The sequence below is a fragment of the Sturnus vulgaris genome, chromosome 23, assembly GCF_052056855.1.
Source record: "Sturnus vulgaris isolate bStuVul1 chromosome 23, bStuVul1.hap1, whole genome shotgun sequence".
Classification (NCBI taxonomy): Eukaryota; Metazoa; Chordata; class Aves; order Passeriformes; family Sturnidae; genus Sturnus; species Sturnus vulgaris.
In genome coordinates this window covers 11,915-30,824 of record NC_142265.1, presented here as the reverse complement: position 1 = coordinate 30,824, position 18,910 = coordinate 11,915, and the positions used below count along the sequence as shown (strand labels likewise).

At 48.6% G+C, this 18,910-nt stretch overlaps 1 long non-coding RNA gene across 1 annotated transcript; it reads right to left on the bottom strand.

Annotated features, from left to right (window-relative positions):
• Positions 1-7,306: 7,306 nt before the first annotated feature.
• On the bottom strand, positions 7,307-11,138 carry LOC148221330 (uncharacterized). Its single transcript, XR_015808175.1, has 3 exons — positions 11,059-11,138; positions 7,707-7,826; positions 7,307-7,329 (listed from the first exon to the last, which is right to left on the bottom strand). It is a non-coding gene; the product is annotated as an uncharacterized LOC148221330 (long non-coding RNA).
• Positions 11,139-18,910: the final 7,772 nt, after the last annotated feature.

Sequence of the window (18,910 nt, the reverse complement as noted above, 5' to 3'; positions counted from 1 at the left end):
CAATTCCAGTCTGAGATCACAATACCAGTTTGGAATAACAACTGCAGCTCAAGGCTCGGGGTCAACATTCCAGTCTGAGGCCACATTCCCTTTTGGAATCACAACTGCAGTTCAAGGCTCGAGGTCACGAATCCATTCTGGGTACCCAATACCGGTTTGGAATCACAATGGCCGCTCAAGGCACGGGGTCAGAATTCCAGTCTGAGGCCCCATTTCCTGTTTGGTATCACATGAGCAGATCAAGGCTCGAGGTCACAATTCCAGTATGGAATCAAAATTGCAGTTCAAGACTCGAGGTCACAATTCCAGTATGGAATCACAATTGCAGTTCAAAGCTCAGGGTCACTATTCCAGTCTGAGATCACAATTCCAGTTTGGATTTACAGTTGCAGATCAAGTCTTGAGCTCACAATTCCGGTTTAGAATCAAAATTTTAGCTCAAGGCTCGAGGTCACAATTCTAGTCTGAGGTCACAGGTCCATGTTGGAATCACAATTGAAGTTCACATCTTGAGGTCACATTTCCTGTTTGGAAACAAAATAGCTGCTCATGGATTGCGGTCACCATTGCAGTCTGAGATCAAAATTCCGGTTTAGAATCAAAATTTTAGCTCAAGGCTCGAGGTCACAATTCTAGTCTGAGGTCACAGGTCCATGTTGGAATCACAATTGAAGTTCACATCTTGAGGTCACATTTCCAGTTTGGAAACAAAATAGCTGCTCATGGATTGCGGTCACCATTGCAGTCTGAGATCAAAATTCAGGTTTGGAATTTAAATTTTAGCTCAAGGCTCCAGGTCACAATTCCAGCCTGAGCTGACAAGTCCATTTTGGAATCACAATTGAAGTTGAAATCTTGAGGTCAGAATTACAGTTTGGAATCACAACTGCAGTTCAAGGCTTGTGGTCACAATTCCAGTCTGAGGTCACAATAGTAATTTAGAATCACAATTGCAGTTCAAGGCATGTGGTTACAATTCCAGTCTGAGGTCAAAAGTCCAGGTTGGAATCACAACTGCAGTTTAATGCGTGAGGTCACAATTCCAGTGTGAGGGCACAAATCCGGTTTGCAATTACAACTGCAGCTCAAGGCTCTAGGTCACTATTCCAGTTTGAGGTCACAATTCCGTTTTTGAATCACAATTGCACTTCAAGGCTTGAGGTCACACTTCCAGTGGGAGGTCACAAGTTCATTTTGGAGGCAAAATTCAAGTTCAAATCTTGAGGTCAAAATTCCCCTTTGGAACCACAATTGCAGTTCAGGGCTCGAGATCACAATTTTAGTCTGAGGTCACAAGTCAATTTTGGAATCACAAATCAAGTTAAAATCTTAATGTCACAATTCCCGTTTGGAATCACATTTGCTGTTCAAAGCTTGAGGTCACAATCCGAGTTTGACGTCACAAGTCAATTTTGAAATCACAATTTCATTTCTATATCACAATTCCAATCTGAGCTCAAAATACCTGTTTGGAATCATAATTCCACTTCTATGTCACAATTACAGACTGAGGGCAGAATTCCAGTTTGGAATCACAATTGCAGTTCAAGGCTTGAGGTCACAATTCCAGTTTGAGGTCACAATTCGGGTTTGGAATCACAATTGCAGCTCAAGGCTAGAGGTCACAATTCCACTATGGAAACACAATTGCAGTTCAAGGCTTGAGCTCACAATTCGAGTCTGAGCTCACAATTCCAGAATGGAATCACAATTTCATTTCTATATCACAATTCCAGACTGAGCTCACAATACCTGTTTGGAATCACAATTCCACTTCTAAGTCACAACTACAGACTGAAGTCAAAATTGCAGTCTAGAATCACGATTTCAGTTTGAGGTCACAATTCCATTTTGGGATGAGTATTCTGGTTTGGAATCACATTGTGGAATCAAAATTCGGTATCAGAATTACAATTCTACTTCGGTACCACAATTCCATTTCAAAATCACAATTTCACGTCTGAGCTCACAACTGCAGTTTGGAATCAAAATTGCAGAACAAGGCTTGAGGTTCAAATTCCAGTCTGTCCTCACAATTCCAGTTTGGAATCACAATTACATTTCAAGGCTTGAGGTCACAATTCCAGTCTGAGATCACAATTCCAGTTTGGGAGCAAAATTGCAGTTTAAGTCTTGAGGTATCCATTCCACTATGGAAACACAATTGCAGTTCAAGGCTTGAGGTCACAATTCCAGTCTGAGTTCACAAGTCCATATTGGAATCACAATTCAAGTTCAAATCTTGAGGTCACAATTGCAGTTTGGAATCACAATTTCCTTTCTATATCACAATTCCAGACTGAGCTCAAAATACCTGTTTAGAATCACAGTTTCACTTCTATATAACAATTAAAGACTGAGGGCAGAATTCTAGTTTGTAATCACAATTCCATGTTATGTCACAATTCCAGTCTGAGCTCACAATTCCATTTTGAAATCCCAATTGCAGTGAAGGCTAGAGGTCACAATTCCACTATGGAATCACAATTCCTGTTCAAAGCTCAGGGTCACAATTCCAGTCTGAGCTCAAAATTCCGGTTTGGAATCACAACTGCAGTACAAGCCGTGAGGTCACCATTACTGTCTGAGGTCAAAATTACCGATTGGAATCACAATTGCAGTTCAAGGCTCAGGGTCACACTTCCAGTCTTAGGTCTCAATTCCTGTTTGGAATCACAATGGCAGTTCAAGGCTCGACATCACAATTCCATTCTAAGCCCCCAGATCCGTTTTGGAATCACAACTGCTGTTCATGTTTCGTGGTCACGATTCCAGTTTGACGACCCAATTCCAGTTTGGTATCACAACTGAAGCTCAAGGCTCGTGGTCACAATTCCCTTCTGAGGCCACAATTCCCCTTTGGAATTAAAACTGCTATTCAAGGCTCGAGGTCATAAATCCAGTCTGAGGTCACAATTCCTGTTGGAATCACAATTGCAGTTCAAGGCTTGAGTTCACAATTCTGGTTTGGAATCACAATTGCAGTTCAAGGCTCGAGGTCACAATTCCAGTTTGGAATGACATTTGCAGTTCAAGTCTTGAAGTCCCAATTCCAATCTGAGGACACAATTCCTGTTTGGAATCAGTACTGCAGCTCAAGGCTCAGGGTCACAATTCCATTCTGAGGCCACAATTCCCGTTTGGAATCACAACTGCAATTTAAGGCTCGAGGTCACAATTACAGTTTGGAATCACAATAGCACTTCAAGGCGTGAGGTCACAATTACTGTCTGAGGTCAAAATTTCCGATTGGAATCACAATTGCATTTCAAGGCTCGAGATCACAATTCCAGTCTGAGGCTCCAATTCGACTTTGGAATCATAATTGCAGTTCAAGCCTGGAGGTCACAATTCTAGTCTGAGGTCCCAATATTGGTTTGGTAACACAATTGCAGATCATGTCTCTAGGTCACAACCTCAGTGTGTGGTCACAAATCCCGTTTGGAATCGCATTTGCAGTTCAAGGCTCGAGATCACAATTCCAGTCTGAGGCCCCAATTCCGGTTTGGAATCACAACTACTGATCATGTCTCGAGGTCACGATTCCAGTTTGACGACCAATTCCAGTTTGGTATCAGAACTGTAGCTCAAGGCTCGTGGTCACAATTCCCGTCTGAGGCCACAATTCCCGTTTGGAATTAAAACTGCTATTCAAGGCTCGAGGTCACAATTCCAGTCTGAGGTCACAAGTCCATTTTGGAATCACAACTGCAGATCAAGGTTCGAGGTCACAATTCTAGTTTGAGGTCACAATTCCGATTTGGAATCACAATTGCAGTTCAAGGCTTGAGGTCACAATTCCAGTCTGAGTTCACAAGTCCATATTGGAATCACAATTCAAGTTCAAATCTTGAGGTCACAATTGCAGTTTGGAATCACAATTTCAGTTCAAGGCTTGAGGTCAAAATTCCAGTTTGAAATCAAAATATCTGTTCATGGCTTGCGGTCACAATTCCTGTCTGAGGTCAAAATTCGCATTTGGAACCACATTTGCAGTTCAGGGCTCGAGATCACAATTCCAGTCTGAGGTCACAATTCCAGTTTGGAATCACAATTGCAGTTCAAAGCTCGAGGTCACTATTGCAGTCTGAGGTCACAATTGGAGTTTGGAATCACAATTGCATTTCAAGGCTTCAGGTCAAATTCCAGTCTGATGTCACAATTCCAGTCTGAAATATTAATTGCAGTTCTCGGCTCGAGGTCACAATTCCAATCTGAGGTCACAATTCCCGTTTGGAATCACAATTGTATTTCAAGTCTTGAGGTCACAGTTCCAGTCTGAGGTCACAATTCTGGTTTGGAATCCCAATTGTAGCTCCAGGCTTGAGGTCACAATTTCAGTCTGAGTTCAAAATTCCAGTCTGGAAACACAATTGCAGTTCAAAGCTCAGGGTCATTATTCCAGTCTGAGGTCACATTTCCATTTTGGATTTACAATTTCAGGTCAGGGCTTGAGCTCACCATTCCAGTTTGGAATCACAATGTAATTTCTGTATCACAATTCCATTCTGAGATCAAAATTCCGGTTTGGAATCACAATTGCAGATCAAGGCTCGAGATCACAATTGCAGTCTGAGCTCACAATTCCAGTTTGGAATGAAAATTGCATTTCAAGCTTCGAGGTCACAATTACAGTATGGAATCCCAGTTGCAGTTCAAAGCTCAGGGTCACAATTCCAGTGTGAGGTCACAATTCCCGTTTGGAATTACAATTGCAGTTCAAGGCTTGAGGTCTCAATTCCAATCTGAGGTCACAATTCCGGTTTGGAATCACAATTACATTTCAAGGCTTGAGGTCAGAATTGCAGTTTGAGGTCACAATTCCGGTTTGGAATCACAATTGCAGTTCAAGTCTTGAGGTCTCCATTCCAGTTTGGAATCACAATTGCAGCTCAAAGCTCAGCGTCACTATTCCAGTCTGAGGTCACAGTTGCAGTTTGGAATTACAATTGCATTTCAAGGCTTGTGGTCACACTTCCAGTCTGAGGTCACAATTCCGATTTGGAATCTCTATTGCAGTTCAAGGCTTGAGGTCACAATTACAGTCTGAGGTCGCAAGTCCATTTTGGAATCACAATTCAAGTTCAGATCTTGAGGTCACAATTGCAGTTTGGAATCACAATTTCAGTTCAAGGCTTGAGGTCAAAATTCCATTTTGGAATCATAATATCTGTTCATGGCTTGCAGTCACAATTCCAGCCTGAGGTCAAAATTCGCGTTTGGCATCACATTTGCAGTTCAGGGCTCGAGATCACAAAGAACTGCCTTGTTGTCATCAAAAGATCAAATCTCATTAAGAATTCTATGACAACAATGTAATGGACTTCCAGGAACCTCATTAATGCTCTCGGTTTCATTTTTGTGTATTTTTAATCCCTCATTTGGCAGCTTGTAAAACTCATCTTGGAATTCAGAGGTCAAGCAGGATTGACTTTGGATTGACCTTCACCTCTGGTCCCACTTTGTGCAAACACAATTTGTGCCAAGGTGGGTGAACTCATCACCTCAACTTTTCACTCCAGAATATCCCCTACTTATTTCCCTGTAGATGAACTCAGATCCACTCCTCACCTCCACTGGTCATCCAAGCGTCCATTCTGTTCCCCACAGGCCCTGGTGGCCCCAGGGAGCTCCCTTGGCCTTTCTCCTGCCCCTCTCCAGCCCGAGGCTGCTCCTCCTCTTGCTCCCTCCGGCTTAATCCCGTACGGTGCCTCTCCCTTCCTGGCCGCCTGCTGCCGAGGAAGGAGGACACAGAGAGTCTCGAGTGCTGAGCCCTCCCTGCTACCCCTGCAGAGCCTTGGCTGCGCTTCCCAGGGGCCTCGGATTTCCCAGACAAATTGTCTGCTGGACTCCCTTCCATTACCTCAGCAATCTCCTCAGAAATGCCACCTCACTCCCCTTGACATCCCCTCACATTTTCTTACACAAACAGTTCTTGTGTCCCCTCTAAATGACCCCGGGTTTTCAGCTAAATGAATGGCATGACCCGTGCCCATGATTCACCCGACCAAAATCAAGAGCAAATGTTGGTTGGGCTTTAAGAACTTGAAATAACTTTGAAGCAAAAGAGATCACCTTTTTCTTCTGGGTTTTTTTTCTTTCAGATGCCAGACTTGCCTCTGTGGATGCGTGCTTAACTCTTGCTGCAGGGGACTGTCAGGCCTGAATGGCCGTGAGTTCGTGTTCTTCTCACTGGGGAATCAGAAATTATTATTAATTAGACCACAGAAATGTTTTCTGAAACCTCTCCCCTTTCCTGCCCTTTGCTGGTACATCTCCTGTTTGTGCCTTTGAATTTACAGCTGTTCCCTGATGGCCCTGCCTGACTTCTGTGCAGCTCCTAGCTGGGAAAAACTGGGAAAACCTAGGGGGTACAGAGGTGAATTTTTTAGCTGGATTTTTCTAAAATCTCTAATTCTACTGAAATTACTTCCAATCCTCCCGTGAGAAGAGCAGGAACTCACCGCCATTTAGGCCTGACAGTCACTGCAGGAAATCTGACACAGTATTAATAAGTAACCTTTCCTGAGAGCAGTCATCACCCCAGTCCTCCAGCCTTGGCAAATTTTTTGCAATGAATGGACCCAAATTCTAATCCTTAACCTAAATTTCTGTCAGCTTTTGTTAGAGAGATACCAGACAGTAAATCATACAACAGAATTTTAAAATTGCACAAAGAATAACAGGCCCAGACCAAACCTAACCACCCCCATCACTGCTCCACCCCAATTTGGGGAGAAACAGTGATATAGTTTATAAATACTCTCCTTCCATGCTATTCAGTCCTTCACTGCACATCCCCAGAGAGGATTCATTCCACCTTTTGTTCCTAACAGCACCTCTCTCTCCAGCACCAATCCCACTTGTCACAGGCACAAAGGGAGCAGACCTAAGGCAATGGTTCCAGCAGCAGCGGCAATCCCAAGCTCCCTGTTCCCTGGATTGCTCATCCGAGCACTCCCAGGAATCCCACCTCAGCCCAGTCTCTCTCTCCTCAGAGGGAAACACAGCCTGACGGGACACGGTCTGGCACTCCATTTCCTCTTTTTCCTGCTGAACTGGAAAGCCACGGGGTAAGCGCAGTCCCTCAGACCTTGCACCCCTGAACACCAGGAGAGCTGGAGTTTCACCCAGATCCCAGATTCCCTAGGCAGTTAATCCCAGCAGGGAGAAAAAGAGGATCCCTGCATTCTCTGAGTTACCCCACATCATGGGCAGGACCAGGAGCCCTCCAGGCACAGACCTCTGGTGCTGAAGCCTCTTGGCTTTGGCTGCTCAAACACCACAGCTCTTGGCAATGATGGGAGGAGTGTAATGATTTTTCCTGTCCTGAAAGAGAGGAGGAAAAGAAAATTAAGTCCACTGCAGAAGGATTCCAGCCCTCACACTTCTGCTCTGATGCTCACTGTGGGGTTTTATCCATGACAGGTGACACCAATTCAGAGTGCCCTTCTCCAGCATTTTTATTCCTAATTATTTCAGACATTAAAAGGATACTAATTTTTCTTATTGCATTCTTTCCTTAATTTTAACAGAACCATTTTCATCCCAGACCCCACTTGTCCGTTATTCAATCCTTTAGCACTGGACTTTGCACAAAGGGATACCCGTGGTGCTGCATCACAAGAAATCCCAAAGAGAAACCCCTCCAAAACCTGACAGAGAAAGGTTTCAAGGCACTCCAGAACACAGACAGATGTTCATACCTTGTCAGGCCAGACCAATTCTGTCCCATCCACCTGAGCTGTGCAGGTGAGGCAAAGGCTCCCCTTCCTCCTAGGGAATCACTGTGGTCTGAGACCACAGATATCCATCCTGGGGAGCACCTGGAAACAACGTGGGAAAGGCAAAATTAGACTGTTTTCTATCAGAAAATGAGTAATAATAATAATCAAAACTTCTGGACAAATTTAGTAACATCACTTTCATATGATAAATACAGGCCATGCCCATCCTTCAAGCCCAGGTGAAAACAGGAAAGAGAACTACAGGAAAAGCAGAGTCCCTTATTTGGATGTATTTCCTAAAGACCACATTGTATGCTCTTTGTTTCTTTAAAATAATGGATTACTGGTAAAAAGCATCTTGGGTCCATATTTTATCAGCCACAGGCAGGACAAGGTGAGCTACATCTGGAGAGCCAGGGAGATGCAGGACCTTGGCACACCAAGGATAAGAGCAAGGGAAGCAGGGGAGGTGTGGGGGGAGAGCTGGAGAAGTGAAGGAACAGGCATTTTCTTGTTCAGATTCATCAGTGCTGGGAACTTGGAAAACACATGGTGCTGCGTGCATCGAGGACATAATGCCCACGATTTGGTTGTTTTCCTTTGCTCATAACCCTTGGCTTCATCCCCTCTCCAGAGGAGCAGAGAATTCCTCCAGGGTAAGGGTGAATCTGGTCCCACTCCAGGGATGTGTCCAGTAAAGGAGGGGAGTTGTTTAGAGGAACTAACTGACCACAAAAATCAAACCCATCAAACACTGAAGTGGCCTACACTGAGCTGTAACACCAAGTGTTCACAGCAAGCAGTGGCACAAAGTGCACGCAGGACCAAGAAGTACCACTTCATTCGGTTTTTCTGCTTACATGTATTTTAGTTCTGTTTCCCTTCACAGCTGCTATTCTGCCAAGGTCAGTTCCATTTTCAGAAGCCTGTGTCACATGTAGTCAAGGCTGGAAATCCTCCCTTAGGATTTCCACATCACATCTAGATTTGCTAGGAAGCACATGCACACACAGATGCCCATTTCTGTGATATGTCAGTCAGAAATCATGTAACCCAGCAACTTGCTCCTCACTGCACCACTTGGAAATACATTCAAAAGCCAGAAAAACCCCAACCAAACAACAACCCACAAAAGACACAGCTTAGCGCAGCTTCATCTTAATATTCTGGTCAGTGATGGAGAGAAAGGAGGAAAGCTATTCTTCTAGTTCTGCACCAAGCAGTTTGAAACAGCCAATACTGTCCCCACCTGCAGCTCTGGCAGCTTCCCTCCTTCCTTCAGCCTTGCCCTGACTTCTGAAGGGCCAGGGGCACCACACAACCCAAAAGGATCAGCACTCACACCCACCGCTAGTACAGACATCTTCATGGTCCATCTTTGGCCAAACAAACTCCAGGATATTTTTGTTTTCCTGACAGACTCGGCCAACTTCATTCCCATTTATCAAGGCAACAGACACCCTGTATGGCTCTGGGGTCAGAGGATCTCTGCTGGCACAAGAACCCAGGAGAAGATTGGAAGGAAGAATCCAAGAGCAAATTGAAATCCCAGCTATGCAATGAAGGCCTGCTTCTGGCAAGTTCCTTGTGGCTTTTGGGGCTCAAGAAAAGCCTTTAGACCATAAAAACATAGGTGAAAACCCCACACCGAGCACTTGGCTTTAAAGATGTTGCACTTAATGTTACAGACAGAATTGCTCTGGGATTTGGCATTTCCTGCACCCACACAAACACATTAAAAGAATTAAGTGCAGAGTCCTGAAGCTCAGTTCTTCCAATCTTATTTTGGTGGTGTCACTTGACATACCTTAATCCACAGCAATTCTTCAAAAAATGAGAAGCAACCCCACCCCCCTTCAGTTTTCCAGTTTAAAGGTTCTCTTAAGAAAAAGTTAAAGAAAAGAAGAAAAACCCAAGACCTACTATCAGCTAGTGTACCAACCACCTGTTTTCCATAGATTTTTATTACACCCAATGGCTTCTCTAAGAAAATAAATTTGTACCTGCAAAAACCTGTGGGAATTACTGCGTTGGGATGGTCGGAACAAACTCAGGCGCTCTCTGTATTCTGGTCTTGAAGTTTGCAGTTTATTTCATAGGGCGTGGCTATATATGAGGCCCTGCTAGGAACTGCAGCTGCAGCTCAGAGCAGGACAGAGAGAGAGGGATAGAGCAAGAGTAAGAGAAGAGAGTAAGAAAGCAAGAGCGAAGGGAGCGTAAGAGAGTAAGAGAGTAAGAGAGATATTTTCCCGTTTACAATACAATAAATCTATGTTGAATATTCTAATTGCCACTAACCAATCTAATACAAGATACAAATTCTCTAACATTTGCATGCAACCGAAAGGAATCACTATATTACCATGTTTTACTGCTTTTCTTATCTCTCAATTTTATCTGGGACCCTTCCTGGCATGTCTAGGGAGGATGTCTGTTTGCTTTTTGGTATTCTCAGCATCTAACATTATCTAAACAAAGGGGCCTTCAGGCATTCAGTAGCTTTCAGCCACACAGTCGAAAATTGCTATCATTTCTATTTTGCTTATATTTTCCATATTCTCAAAGTCTTTTGCTAGGCACTCGTACTTATAAGGTTTCCCTAATTCATCCTTCCCAACAAAAACCCATCCAGGAGGGGCAGGTGTTTCTGAGCCCACACCTCGCAGGTAAAGTATCAGAGAAGGAGTGGCACAGAGGGATCCAAAAGTGCCCAAGAGGTTCAAGTTCACTGTGTTTGTGCAGTATTATTTGAAACCAAAGCTCTCTGCAGCTGCCCCAAGCCTGGAGTCCACAGAAACGAAATGAGCTCCCCCTCCTACCACATTTTCTGCCTTCTCTCATCAAGGGAGAATCACATCATGCAAAAGATAATAGAGAAGATGGTAACAGCAGTCCAGTGCCCCCAGGATGGCTGGCACCAGGGTTCATTCCATCCTCTGGCTGATGGAACTTAAACCCAGGTGTTCTGGGATTGAAGGAGCAGTCAAGTTTCACCACTTGCCGTTCCACTCCCTCCCACGTTTGCAGAGCAGGAATATCGCTAGGTTCCGTATTACATCCCAAAGAAGCAGCCCCGGGAGTTCTGCTGGAGCTATTGGCTCACAGACTTCTACACACTTGATCAGAGAAATTTAACTTTTCTAAGCAAAATACTTGAGAAAAATACCACTATGATAATACAGATTACTTCAAAAAGTGAAGTGATCACTATGTCACCTAACAAACCACTAAAAATACTTTTCAAATATACTGAGTCACACTACATACTTTCCTCTGTTAGAAAAAAAAAATGTTTAAGAAGAGTCTTAGGTGTTACAAAATAAACTACTACCTGCTTGAAGACCAAAAAAGAGCTCCTCATCCTGGAGTAATTCCTTCACAGCAGCCCAGTCTCGTGTTAATTGTTTCAGTGTCAACTAGAGGTTCCAGGATATCGGATCTAAGTCTTCGACTTCTACCGGGAGTTCTGGTGCAATTGAAAACACCAAGAAGCGTGCGACCCTTCCTCTGAAAATAAAATAGATGTAAAGAACACATGCAGAGATGGCAAGTGTCAGGAGACGTTTACAAGCAAGAATCTCCTACAAATATGAGGTATGCTTTGGCATGCTTAGCATGTCCCTTTTTTCTACGTTTATTATATCAACTCCAGCAGTTTAGGATGCTAGGAAATTCAATGTGATTTAATATAATATTAGCCCTCAATTCTATCAGTATAAAAATACATTTGTACTTAGTATTTTATTCCTATTTTGTAGTACTATTCCATTACTACTGCAGTGGAAAATTTTACATTTTCCCCCTCCACTAAACTAATTAAAAATGAACAGGCCAACCCTAGACAAAGAGGTAAATTATAAAGTTACAAAGATCAAATATTAATCAGAACAATTTACTTGAAATTACATTTCTGAAAATAATTTAAAATCGATTTAGAAGTCAAAAAGACAAATTGAGTTTGGAGAAGGCGTTCGGCACTCCAAGGGCAGCCAGGGTTACAGGTGGTGGCAGCTTGGGGCCAGGAGAAATCCCGGTCCATTTGGAATTTTAGCAGGCAGAAGCCTGGTTTGGTGCACAGGTCCCTGGACACGAAGTCTGGCCCTTTTCCCTGTGAAACAAATCTTACCCTTGCCAGGTTCCTGAAATCAGCTACGAGGAGGCTTTTGGCACTCCAAGAGCAGCAGGGTCACAGCTGGATGCCGCTGAGGTCTGGGTGACACCATGCTCCATTTGGAATTTTAACATGTAGATGACTGCTCCTGGTCACAGGCCCCAGGATAGAATCTGATGGCCTTTTCCCTGCGAATCCAACACTCACGCTTCCAGGGTTCCTGAGATGTGCACAGAGGAGGGTTTCGGCACCCCAAAGGCAGCCAGGCTTCTAAGTGGTGGCAGCTTGGGGCTGGGAGAAACCACGCTCCATTTGTAATTTTTTCAAGCTGAAGGCCGGAACATGGCTCTGGACATGAATAGCGGTCCTTTTCGCTGTTAAACAAAACCGGAAAAAAAACTTGGTCTGTTCTGAGTTTTAGCAGGCAGAAGCCCAGGCCCAGGCCCAGCATCACTGGACATGGGGAGTTGCCCAATTTTCCTGTGAAACAACACTCACCCTCCCAGGGTTCCTGAGACCAGTTAGGAGGAGGCTTTTGGCACCCGAAAGAGAGCCAGGATTACAGGTGGGGGCAGCTGTGGTATGGAAGCAATCCCGGTCCATTTGGAATTTTAGCAGGCAGAAGCCTGGTGGGGGGCACAGGTATCTGGACAAAAACTGTGGCCCTTTCCTCTGTGAAACAAAACTCATTTTGCCGGGTTCCTGAGACCAGTTAGGACGGGGCTTTTGGCACTCCATGAGAAGCCAGGGTTCCAGGTGGTTCCAGCTGTGGTATGGGAGTAATCCCAGTCTATTTGGACAAAGAAAACCTAAGACCCTCACCGAAATCCAGAGGCCCCCCTAACCCTAGAGATCCCAAAGCAAAGACACCCCCCTAACCCTAGAGTGAGCCCAAACCTAGATGCCCCCATAACCCTAGACGCCTTCATAACCCTAGTTGCTCTGCTAATACTAGAACCCCAGTGAACCCTAGACATTCCCAAACCGCAGACACCCCCCAAACCGTAGAGTCACCCCAAGCCTAGATATCCCCACAACAATAGACACCCCAAAACCTCACACATAACCCCTAACCCTAGACCCTCAGCGAATCCTAGACATGCCCCTAAAACTAGACACACCCAAACCCTAGACACCCCCCAACCCCAGAGCCAGCCCAAGCCTAGACACCCTCAAAACCCCAGACGCTCCATAACTGTAGAAGCTCCACTAATCCCAGACGCCCCCACAACCCTAGACACCCCCAGAACCCTAGATGTCCCCCCAACCCTAAACTCCGAGCCAACTCTAGACAGCCCCAAACCCTAGAAACCCCCGTAACCCTACAGTCAGCCCAACCCTCGTTGCCCCCAGAAACTTAGACACCCCCAGACCTAAGCCTAGACTCAGTCTAAAGCTAGAAGCCCCACAACCCTAGATGCCCTCAGAACCCGAGAAGCTCCTGTAACCCTAGACCCCCACATAACACAACCCCCACATAAGACAACCACATAACCCTAGACACCCCCTAAACCTAGAGCCAGCCCAACCCAAGATGCCCTCAAAACCCTATACACGCCCTAAACCTCAGATGCTCCCCTAAAATTAGACCTTCAACAAACACTAGATGTCCCCATAACCCTAGACACCCCCAAACCCTAGACACCTCCTGAAGCCAAGAACCAGCCAACCCTAGACACCCCCAAAACCTCAGATGCACCCCTAAAATTAGACCCTCAGTGAACCCTAGATGGCCTTCAAACCCTAGACACACCCAAACCCTACACACACCCCTAACCCAAGAGCCAGCCTAACCCTAGACAACTCTACAACCCTAGACACGCCCAGGACCCTAGAAGATCCCCTAACCCGAGACCCCCAGCGAAAACCACACACCCCCATAACCCTAGATACCCCCCTAATCCGAGACACACCCCTAACCCTAGTCCCTCAGTGCACTCTATATTTCCCCATAACCATAGACACCCCCAAATCCTAGACACCTCCCTAACCCGTGAGCCAGCCTAACCCTAGACACCTGCACAACCCTAGACGCCCTCAGAACCCTAGAAGCTCCTCTAACCCCAGACACCCTGCGAACCCTAAACACCCCCATAACCCTAGATACCAGCCTAACCCTAGACACTCCCCTAACCCTAGTCCCTCAGCGAACCCTAAATTTCCCCCTAACCGTAGACACCCCCAAATCCTAGACACCTCCCTAACCTTGGAGCCAGCATTACCCTAGACACCCCCACAACCCCTGACGCCCTCAGAACCCTAGAAGCCTCACTAACCCCAGATCCCCAGCGAACGCCAGACATCCCTGTAACCTTAGAAAATCCCTGTAACTCTAGAGCTAGCCTAACCCTAGACACCACCAAACACTTGACACCCCTCTGAGCCTAAATCCCCCTAACTCCAGACCGTCAGCAAACCCTAGATGTCCCCCTAATGCTAGGCATCCCCAACACTTGACACCTCCCTAACCGAAGTCAGCCTAAAGCTAGAAGCCCCCACAAACCTAGACGCCCCAGAAACCTAGAAGCTCCCCTAAACCTAGACCCCCAGCAAAGCAGAGACACCACCCTAACCCTAGAGCCAGCTCAACCCTAGACACACCCACAACCCTAGACGCACCCACAACCCTAGACGCTCCCAAAATCCCAAACGCTCACCTAAGCTTAGATCCTCAGTGAACCCTAGATGTCCCCCTAAACCTAAACACCCCCAAACCTTAGACACCCCCAACCCTAGAGCCAGCCCAACCCTAGACACCCCCACAACTCAGATACTCCATAACCCTAGAAGCTCCCCTAATCCCAGACTCCCCCACAACCCTAGACACCGCCATAATCCTAGTCATCCCCAAAACCCTAGATGTCCCCCTAACCTTAGATCCCCAGCCAACTCTAGACATCCCCAAACCCTAGAGACCCCCGTAACCCTACAGTCAGCCCAACCCTCGTCGCCCCCACAACCCTAGACACCCCCAGAAACCTAGACGCCCCCTAAACCTAGACCCTCAATGAACCCCAGATGCCCCCCAAACACTAGACACCCCCAACCCCAGAGTCAGCCAACCCTAGATGCCCCCACAACCCTACACGCCCTCAAAACCGTAGATGTTCCTCTAACCCTAGACCCCCAGAGAACCCTACACATCCCTAAACCCTAGACACCCCCTAAACCCTAGAGCCTCCAAACCAGAACCCTAGAAGCTCCCCTAAGCCTAGATCCCCAGTGAACCCCAGACACCCCTATAACCCTAGACGACCCCCTCACCCTAGACTCCTAGCGAACCCTAGATGCCCCCCAACGCTAGACATCACCAAACCCTAGACAAGCCCCAACCCTAGAGCCAGGCTAATCCTAAACGCCCCCACAACCCTAGACACCCCCAGAACCCTAGACACACCACAAACCCCATACCCCCAGCTAACCCAAGATGCCCCCCACCCTAAACCTCCTCAAACCTTAGACACTCCCTGAACCCCAGAGTCTGCCCAGCCCTAGACACCCGCACAATCCCGGATGCCCCCACAAGCCTAGACGCCCCCTAACCCTAGACCCCCATCGAACCCCAGATGCTCCTCCCCAACCGTAGACCCCCCAGTACGCACACCACGGCCACCCATGTAAAAGCCCCCGACACAGAAAGGCAAGCAAACCATCCAACCCACAACCTGCCATAAAACAGCCAGATTGCAGCCAAATGGCCGGAAGCACCCCGCCATGCCAAGCCACCAAAGCCAACCAACAACCAGGGGCCCTCCAAAACCGCACCCCATGCCCAAGCCCTTCGGCCCATCAAGGAATCCCCAGCAATCCCAAGCCATCACCACACCACAACAAGCAATACCACGGTTCCCAATCTAGACCCCGCCCTGCACCAACGAAGAAATAGCCCAGCCAACACAGAAGCACACCCTCACCCAACGCAACTCCACACAGAAGAGCAGGACAAACCCCAGATCACCTCCCAAGGGGACACACAAACGCAGACAACCACAGCCGACACAGAGCTCACCCACCATCCCTCGCCACGCCCAGCACCGGGCAGGCCGGCACAGTTCCAGAGGCCGAAAAGCCTGCAGAGCAGTCGCAACGACAGACGCTCACACAGAAGGCAGTGCGGGAGAGGAAACGAGCCCACCCGTAGTCGCAGCCCCCTAACCCACGCCCCAGATCTGGCACCCCCAGCCCGAGCAGTCCCATAAAGAACCCCCGCCCATGCCAGAGAAAAAGCCCCGTGCATCGCCGGGACAGGCGGAGCCCTGGGTCCCCGGGCCCGCAGGGGCAGTTCCCGTGTCCCAGCTGGTCCCAGGCACCCCGAAGAAACCGCCGCCCCCCTCGCAGGGTCCCCGGCACAGCTCCAACCCCCGTGGCCGCAGGGGGAGCTTGCCCAAAATCCCGGCAGCAACCCAGCGCGGTGCCTCTTGGCGGCAGAGTGGGAGCCGTAGACGTAGCCCCCGCCCGCCCCCAGCACTCCTGACCGGCGCGCCCCCTCCCAGCTGTGTCCACGCACGACCCGACGCCGGCCCGGCCATCCCGCGCCGAGCCCCACCCCTGGGCAGGACCACCCGAGCCACCCCCGATGCGTACAGGACCCGAACTAGAAGCCCCGACCCCCTGGTGGTCCCTCCCCAGCGCCCCGACCCTGCTCGGGCCATTCCGCCGCACCCAACCGCAGCTGGCCCACCCATATAGAGCGGTGCCACCGAGGCAGCTGCACCCCAATGCCGCCGCGTCCCCGCCATCCCCCCTGCCATTCCCCGACCATGCCTCGCAGGCCCGCCTTACGCAGCATCGTTCGACCGCCCCGCTCTGTCCCGTTCCCCGTGCGCCCACCCCGCTCCCTCGCGTCATGGCACCGCTCCACCCCAGCGGCGCTACGGCAAACCCACTCACAGGAGCGTGTCACCATACTGACCCAACGCCCAACGCCACCCCACCCCCGGCGCGGCCAGCCCGTACCCGGCAGCAGCCTGACCCTGGTTGCCACGACTGGCCTCCGGGCCCCCGACCCCTGCGAGACCCATCACCAAGACCGCCCCCACACCTGCACGCGGGCCACCATAGGCTGCAGAAACACGAGAGAAGAAGGAGCCCGCTGGGGTCAGGGGGCCGCCATCTTGTCCGGCGTCACGTGGACACACGGGAGCAGCCATCTTGCAAAGCAACCACATGGCCTCTCGGGGGCCTCCATGTTCGGCCCCAACCCCGTGGCAGCAGGGGGTGGCCATCTTGGCTAGGGTTAGGGTTTAGGGTTAGGGTTTTTGACTGCCCCCCCCTGCGTTACCCCCTGCGCCCCCTCCGTGCCCCCCCTCCCCCCCTTTCCCCTTCCCTCTTTCCCCCTTCCACTCCCTCCCCTCCTTTCTCCCTTTCCTCCTTTCTTCCCTCTTCCTCCCCTCTTCCATCCTCCCTTCTCTTCCCCCTTCCCTCCTCTCTTCCCTCTTCCCTCCCCTCTTCTCTCCCCTCTTCCATCCCCTCTTCCCTCCCTTCCCTCACCACTTCTTTCTCCACCTAATGTCCTCCAAAACACCACTGCTTGCCTCTACCTTCCCACATGCCTTAGGTACTGCCTTCAGCTCTCACCTCTCTTCTGCTTTAGCCTCTACCTGTGGGCACATACATTTAGAGAGCTAGGCAGTTAGAGCTTGCAAATTTTTTGCAGGCCTGAATTTCTCCTGACTCTCAGCTCCATTCCCAGGCTCACAAGCTGACTCCAGCTTCAGTTATGGAGGAAGCATCCCGAGGTGGTGAAAAAGAGTGGAATTCATAATAAACATTAACACCTCGTGTCTTTCCTGTGGGATATAAAGGTACTGCCCCATGGATGTTTTTCCCAATTGTCCAATCAACTACTGTCCTGTCCTAGCTCCAGGTAACATGCTTTAAATACGGACTGTCCATACATTAAGGTTGGCCTTTTTTCCCTAAAGACGTCCATGTGTGTTGCTGTCCATTCTCTTCTCACTTCCACTCTGCATTCACATCTGCCTTCCTGCTCGCCTTTGCCTTTACCTTCGCTTCTACACACTCTCTGCCTGCCACTCTGACTTTGCTTTTACACTCCTCTCAGCCTTCCACTGTACCTTCGATTGTAGATTCCTGACTGCATTCCAGTCCAGATTTGGTTCTAGCATCCTCTCTGCCTTGCACTCTGGATACAGTTCAATTCAGATGCCTTCCAGTATGCCTTTGGTTCTAGATTCCTGTCTGCTATAGTGTCTGCTTCCTCCTGAAATCTAGAATCCCAATAACCCTGTAGTCAGCAGAACCCTAGACAAGCCCATAAGCCTACACTCAGACCTATCTCTAGACCACTCCACCCCTAAACACCCCCCATCAATAGACACCCCCCATCACTAGACACCCCCCCCATCCTATGACACCCCCTCAACCCTAGACAACCCCGTCCCTAAAAACCTCCTCAAATCTACACACGGCTTCATCCCTAAACATGCCCCCATCCCTAGACAGGCTCCCATCCCTAAACACACTCCCAACCCTAGACACCCCCATAAGACTAGACCACTCAAACCCTAGACCACAAGAACCTTAGCCCCCCTCTAACCCTACTTAGGATTAGGGTTCAGATTCGGGTTGGGTTCGGGTTAGGGTACGGGTTAAGGTACAGGTTAGGGTACGGGATAGGGTTAGGTTACGGGTTAGGGTACGGGGTAGAGTTAGGGTACAGGTTAGCGTTAGGGTACGGGTTAGGGTATGGGTTAGGGTACGGGATAGGGTTAGGGTACGGATTAGGGTACGGGTTAGGGTACGAGGTAGAGTTAGGGTACAGGTTAGCGTTAGGGTACGGGTTAGGGTATGGGTTAGGGTACGAGGTAGAGTTGGGGTACAGGTTAGGGTTAGGGTACGGGTTAGGGTTAGGGTTAGGGTACGGGTTAGGGTTAGGGTACGGGTTAGGGTAGGGGTTAGGGTTAGGGTTAGGGTACGGGTTAGGGTTAGGGTACGGGTTAGGGTTAGGGTACGGGTTAGGGTTGGGTTAGGGTTAGGGTTAGGGTACGGGTTAGGGTTAGGGTACGGGTTGGGGTACGGGTTAGGGTTAGGGTACAGGTTAGGGTTAGGG